This window comes from Haemaphysalis longicornis, unplaced genomic scaffold, assembly GCF_048455015.1.
Source record: "Haemaphysalis longicornis isolate Haplotype H1 unplaced genomic scaffold, Haemaphysalis longicornis Haplotype H1 scaffold_2, whole genome shotgun sequence".
In the NCBI taxonomy this organism is placed as follows: domain Eukaryota; kingdom Metazoa; phylum Arthropoda; class Arachnida; order Ixodida; family Ixodidae; genus Haemaphysalis; species Haemaphysalis longicornis.
Window position 1 is genome coordinate 71,007,373 of NW_027526295.1, and position 6,650 is coordinate 71,014,022.

At 49.9% G+C, this 6,650-nt stretch overlaps 1 pseudogene; it reads left to right on the forward strand.

The window, feature by feature from the left end:
• Positions 1-5,418: 5,418 nt before the first annotated feature.
• On the forward strand, positions 5,419-6,445 carry LOC144168050 (uncharacterized; annotated as a pseudogene).
• The last annotated feature ends 205 nt before the right edge of the window (positions 6,446-6,650 follow it).

The following is a 6,650-nucleotide window of genomic DNA, read 5'->3' on the forward strand; positions in this document are numbered from 1 at the left end:
GGGAACGCCGCCTGGCCAGGGCAAAGGCCCTCACGGCCGCGCATGCGGCAGACACTAACGCCTACTACGTCGATGCGGCGGCATATCCGAACCGCCAAGGCACGTACGCTGTGGCCGTGATAGCGGCGACCTCAGGGGAGCTGTACACGGCGGGCAGCGTGCGGGCCCAGGACCCGAGGCAAGCGGAGGAGCTGGCCATAGCGCTGGCCCTAACCAACCCCAAGTGTGCGACGGTGTTGTGTGATTCGCGCAGTGCTGTCATGAACTACGCCACAAACAGAGTGTCCTCGTGCGCGTCTAGGGTGTGCGGGGCCCTACCACAACGAACAATGCCGGTGACCATCAAGTGGTTCCCGGCGCACATGGGCCCGGTGGGAACGGGTGCCAACCGCAACGAGGGGGCAGACCGAGCGGCGCGCGTGCTTACCAGACACAGCGCTGCCCCGAGCTCCCCCCCTCGTCCTGCGGAAGGCGAGGAAGAAGATGAAGAAGACCACGTCGAGGCAACTCCTTTACTCTTTAACTGCTAAATTTTCCCCTGAAATTATCTTTCTACAAGAAACTTGGTTGGACTCCGGCACATGTTTTACGTTTCATAACTATAAAACTTTCCGGCTGGACCGTCAAGGTCGCGGTGGGGGTTTACTAATATTAATATCTAATAATTTCTGCCGTAATGCCTTTAAGACTTTTGACTTCTTGTCCTCTCAATGTGAGATTCTCGGTATTGATTTGCTTCTGCCGGGTTGCAAGCCTTTTTCACTGGTAAACGTGTATTTCCCCCACGGAGTTTTCGAAGTCAGACCTTTAGACTCGGCTATCGCGGTGTGCCAGAAAGCTGTAGCAGTGGCGGGAGACTTCAACTCGCATCATGTATCTTGGGGATTTAGGACAGACACCTCAGGGAAACGTCTGTGGGAATGGGCAGGCGATAATGACCTTCACTGTAGAAATATGGGCAATGCTACTTTTATTAGTGGTCAGTCGCGGTCTGTCCTTGACCTCACTTTTGCAACATCAGGGCTGGTATCCTCGTGGTCAACAGTTGATTGCGAGACGAACAGTGACCATATCCCTATTCTCTTCGAAATAGTTTGCACCGCGAAAATACCTAGCCACAGAGTACATTCATTCGTCAATATAACTAAATTTTCCTCGGCGTTGGGCAATGCACTCGCTACTTTTCCGCCTATGGAACAAACCTGCAGGGCTGAAAGCGTGATCACAGCTATTAATGATTCGATACGTAAAGCAAAATTTACTGTTGCATCAGTCCACAACAACTCGTGCAGTCCTTGGTGGAATGAAGAATGTACCAGAGATTTCCGACGTAGGAAAGCCGCTTGGAAGCAGTTTCTTCACAATCAGAGCCCGGCTAACTGGGTTAATTTTAAATTTTACCGCGCAACTTTCAAGCGAACTGTAATACGTGCAAAGGAATCCTTTAACATTGGCCGATTTTCAGCCCTATCAGAACCACATCGTAAAAAAGCATTATTCAAGTTTATGAGGTCTAGGAAATCATGTGCCCCCTCTCTGAACGCACCCTCACTGGTTCGTACGCCGGAAGAAATCGTAGACTTCCTAGAGAATATTGCTGGTGACCTACAGTTGCGATTTACGTCGAGGATTCCTCCTACAAGCCGTCGTACTCTAGGCTCAGCTGATTTTGAAGAGGTCACTATAGGCGAACTGGGTAAAGTGATTTCTTCCCTCCCAGCGTCTGCGCCAGGGCCGGATGGTATTACCACCGCAATGATAAAATTGTTGTATGATGAAGCTCCGGCAGATTTGCTAAATGTAGTTAACGTTTCACTTAGAAACGCATGGATATTACCTGAATGGCGTTTGGCCAAAATTCTGCCTTTCCCCAAAAAGCCGGAGCTCGGTTATTCAATTGATAACATTAGGCCGATAGCTCTAACATCTACTCTAGTTAAAGTGATTGAGCCCGTTTTGCTTCCCCGGATTAACAAGTTTTTGACTGATAAGAATATCCTAAACTGCAGACAAATTGGCTTTAGAGAAGGATGCTCCATTTGGTGGGCACACATAGACTTAGAAAGTCGCATTCAGTGGGCACGACGGAATAAGCAGGTTGCTGCATTGGTCACTCTGGATATTTCAAAAGCTTATGACAGCGTGGAATATGGCATCCTCCTAGATCTCCTGGCTTATTATTCATTCCCGGAGTACATCACTGCGTGGATAGCGGCTTTTCTAGAAAGCAGAGAGTTCTTTTGTTACCAACATGGCTACGCCTCTTCTCGTTATAAGCAGACGCGTGGAGTCCCCCAGGGGTCTGTCATCTCCCCAGTGCTATTTAATGTGCTCTTGAGCTCCATACCTAGTCAGCCTGATGTACAAACATACGTTTATGCAGATGACATTGCCTTTTTCTCTTCTTCGCAGGATATTCATTCCCTGTTTCATTCTCTTCAGTCGTATCTGAATGCTCTAGAATTATGGCTGGACACTCTGAAATTTTCGTTAAATATTACTAAGTGTGCCATTCTCGTGTTCCCCCTTACGGACCCAATATCTATTTCGTTATCCTATCGTCACCAATCCATTCGGCAGGTCGATTGACTAAAATACCTTGGAGTTATATATGACAGTAAATTGACTTGGCGTCTCCACATTGAGCACATTGCAGTGAAAGGCTCCCGCGCTGTCGCTCTTTTGAGGGGCCTTAGCCACAAGCGATCAGGCCTGAGAGCAGATACACTCTTGATGATCTACCGCATGTATGTTCGCCCAGTCTTAGAATTTGGGTGCGTTTTGTTCTCTGGCTCTGCTACCTATAAGCTCCTGCCTTTGGTGAAGCTCGAGCGTCAAGCATTGCGCTGCTGCTTAGGCCTGCCCGCTTACGTCCCGATTACAGTGCTGTACTTAGAAGCCGGAGTCCTAACGCTGAACTCCAGGTTCAAATACCTAACCGTTAATGCATTCGCAAAGTTCTTTGAGTCCCCGCTGGCCAGACCACAGGCTGTTTTCCTTCAGCATGCAAGGTCCTTTTTTGGTATATATTGGTCTCGTCTCCGGCGCCCACAGGTCATTTTTGCCAATTCGTTGCTTACTCCATTAAACACCACCCTCCTTTCAATTCCCGCCTTGCAGACACCATCCACAGTAGTAAGGATTTCATTTGATTATATTTTCCCTAAAAACGCTAAGCTTCTCCCGCCTAACATACTCAATAACATTCTCCTGGCTCACCAGTCCGAATTCCCATCCCACGTGGTCATTGCAACTGACGCTTCGAAAAAAGACGAAAAGGTTGGGGTGGGCATTTTCTCTCCGACGTTGAACTGGTCTTTTTCATTGCGATTACCAGATTTTATCCCCATTTTTCATGCAGAATTTCTTGCTCTACTCCTTGCAATCCTGAAACTTGATCCGGCGAATTCTTCCGTGATGCTACTCACCGACTCCTTGTCCGTGTGCATGGCTCTCTCCTCAGAAACTTTACATCCTATTGCCAAAACTTTTTATTCCTGCGTCCCCACTCATGTGCGGGAGATTCGGCTCGTTTGGCTGCCCGGCCACTGTGGGTTAACCCTCAATGAAACCGCTGACATATTAGCTAAAACAGCTTTGGCTTTACCGATCGTCGAGGTTCTTCCCCCGTTTTCTTGCGTGTTGTTGGCACGCTATCGCCAATACCTGTTTAATCAAGATGCCTCCGACCATGGTCTGAACACTTCTCCTGAACTGGAACACCTCAGGTACCGCTGGGAGAGAAGTTTATGCCAAACTCGCTTGTGCGAAGTATTGATAACTTCTTTTCGTTGTGGTGTGCCACCCCTTAATCGGTATTTATACAGGGCAAATCTGATAACCACCCCTTTGTGCCACTTTTGCCAAGAAATTGAATCCGTAGAGCATTTCTTTCTTCTTTGCCGCCGATTTGCTAACCATCGGAGAAGGCTGCTGGAGATTCCCCTGCTACGTCTTGGTCTGCCTTTAACTGTACCGGTGCTCTTGTCGTTTGGGGGGACTAGGCTGGGCCGATGCCATAGGGACGTGTGCAACGCCATCCACTCCTTCATTTCGGAGACAGCTCGTCTGCAGTGCTAAAAACATTCCGATTAGGCTGACTTTTACTATAAATTTCCTATTCTTCTCTCTGTTTTTTTCTCGTGTTTTCTCTCTCTCTCTCATTAACCTAGACCAAATTCTTTCTTCTGCTCCATTATTTTGCCTTGATTGATTGTAATGAAAACATAACTCTTCTTGGCCAATCCCCCTAAGTAGGTATGCGCCATTTTTCGGGCCACCACCACCACCACCACCACCAATCGACACATACAAGGAGGTGCTGGCCTGGTATCGGGAGGGCAGAAGAGCCTACCCGCCGCCGCACCGGAATCTTACCCGAAGAGAGGCGGTGCTAGTGCGCCAACTACAGGTGCGCGCGATATGGACGCCTGTGTTCGCCAAACACGTGTGCCCCGAATTATTCCAGACAGATAAGTGTGTGATGTGTGGTGACGGTCGTGCTACCATGCAGCACATGCTCTGGGAATGCCAGCAAACGGACTCAACCACTGCGGATCCGCTGCCGCCGCGCTTGGAGAGTGCGGTGACCAGTGCGGAATATGAACTACAGAAGATGGCTGCGCAGCTCGCGCTAGCGGCCATCGATCGCCAGCGGCCGAACTTGTCACCTCCCCACCAGGGAGGCCGGCGATAGTAGGCACCCCCAAGGTTTCCGCAGGCCAAATAAAGACGTTGTTTCTCTCTCTCTAGTAATGGTGTGTCATAGACTGGGTTAAAATTGAAATTCAAAACGCCAGGGCGTGTGGCGTATGAAATTAAATGTCTCAATGTGGGGAATTACGTAAGACAATGCAAAAATGCTTCCTGAATATTATCGTGACGTAGTCATGGTGGGTCATAAATTTGGTTATAATTCTAAATGGCAACACTAGGGTATGCGGGGCATCAAATTTAAGGTAGTGATGAGGGAAATCATATGGGACAAGAAATGGCAGCCTCTCCAATCCGTGGATGAATACGAGGGTACGGAGTACGGGGACTCCAAATGGCATCCAAGTTGCGGCCCGAGTGACATCCGATTTGCGCCCCGACCGTCATTCGATTTGAGCCGTGAGTTGAACCTGGATGGTTGCCTAAATGAAAGTGCAACTCACGGCTAAAATCGAATTTCGCTGTATTTTCGCTTCATGGTGGGTGTGCGCATGGATGGACGCGGACGGAGTTGGGATGTCCTAAGGTACTCCGCACCATTACAGGCGAGGGAGTAAGCCGTTTGACTCTCGGGTGCTAACTCACGGACGTAGCGCAATGGATTCTGCTTCCGGTTGCCGATAGGAGCGGACGCAGAATGGTGGGCTCCAAGCGAGCTGCGTCAGCGGCCAACGAGGCCGTGGTAACTCGTTTTATGCCGTTCCCAAGGACTACAGGATTATTCTGCCGCAAATACCTTCAGGAGAAGAAATGAACCGCACAGTTGTGCTGCATTGTGACACCAAGGGACGACCGTACAGAATAGAAGATTTTCGGCAGCCGCTCAAGCACTTAGGTGTCATTCAGGAGGTGAGTGGCATTGGGGCGTTCCAAATGTCACACGTGTGGCTTGTGAAGTTTCGCACGGACGACGCGAAGAAGAAAATTGTGGACGCAGGGCACCTAGACGTGAAAAAGCGGGTGTGTCTGGTGGTTGACCCCAACAGACAGGAAATTCGCGTGAAACTTCATTGGGTGTCATTTGATGTGACGAATGACACTATCCGACGTTTATTCGGGGCGTGCGGTGAAGTGAAGGACGTGACCAGTGAACGCTGGAGAGTAGAGGACTTTGAAAATGCTGACTACGAGTCGGTTCGTACGTTTGGTTCTTCGAGAGGGCGTGACCTTGGACTGCCTCCCACACCAGCTACGGCTGGGTAAAGGTACGGCTCTTGTGGTCGTGCCTGGAAGAGCGCCCATGTGCCTACGCTGTAACACCGCGGGACACATTCGCAGGGAATGCCGGGTCCCGAAATGTGGTGAGTGTCACGGTTTCGGACATGAACAAGCTGAATGTACGTGTTCGTACGCGGGCGCAGCAAGACGCGGCACCGACGACGAACACACCGACTTGAAGATGGACGAAGAAGAAGCAGAGAACGCTGCCTCAGCTTTTTCGAACGAGGTCAAGGAGGACGCCGACGTGAAAGCTACAACGGAGTCTGTTGTAAGCGAAGTGGCAGAAACAGACGCAAAGGAGCCAGCGGCGGACGCCACATCAACAGGTGATAACGTGTCCAGCCAGACGCAGCAAGAACAAACGGCGGACGCAACCCAAGACAGCAACGCGGAAAATATGGAACACCAAGAAGGCTCGTCAAAGCGACGAAGGGAGCAAACTACGGATATGACAGATGAGCAACGGCTGCGACACCTAGAGCAGAAGTGGAAAGTCGTCGTCGGGAAGTAGAGAAATGTGAACAAACAACGGTCGTCGTCGCTTTCACGCGACGGAAAGTGATCTGGTTCAGTGTCATTGACTCACATGCAGTAATTAGAAAGGTAAGCGCAGTGATATTTGCCTGGTTTCGCTAATCAATTATGCCAGTAGAAGTAGCTAAACCGTTGCGATTTGCTACGCTTAATGTGAGAGGGCTGGCGACGAAAAAGAGGCA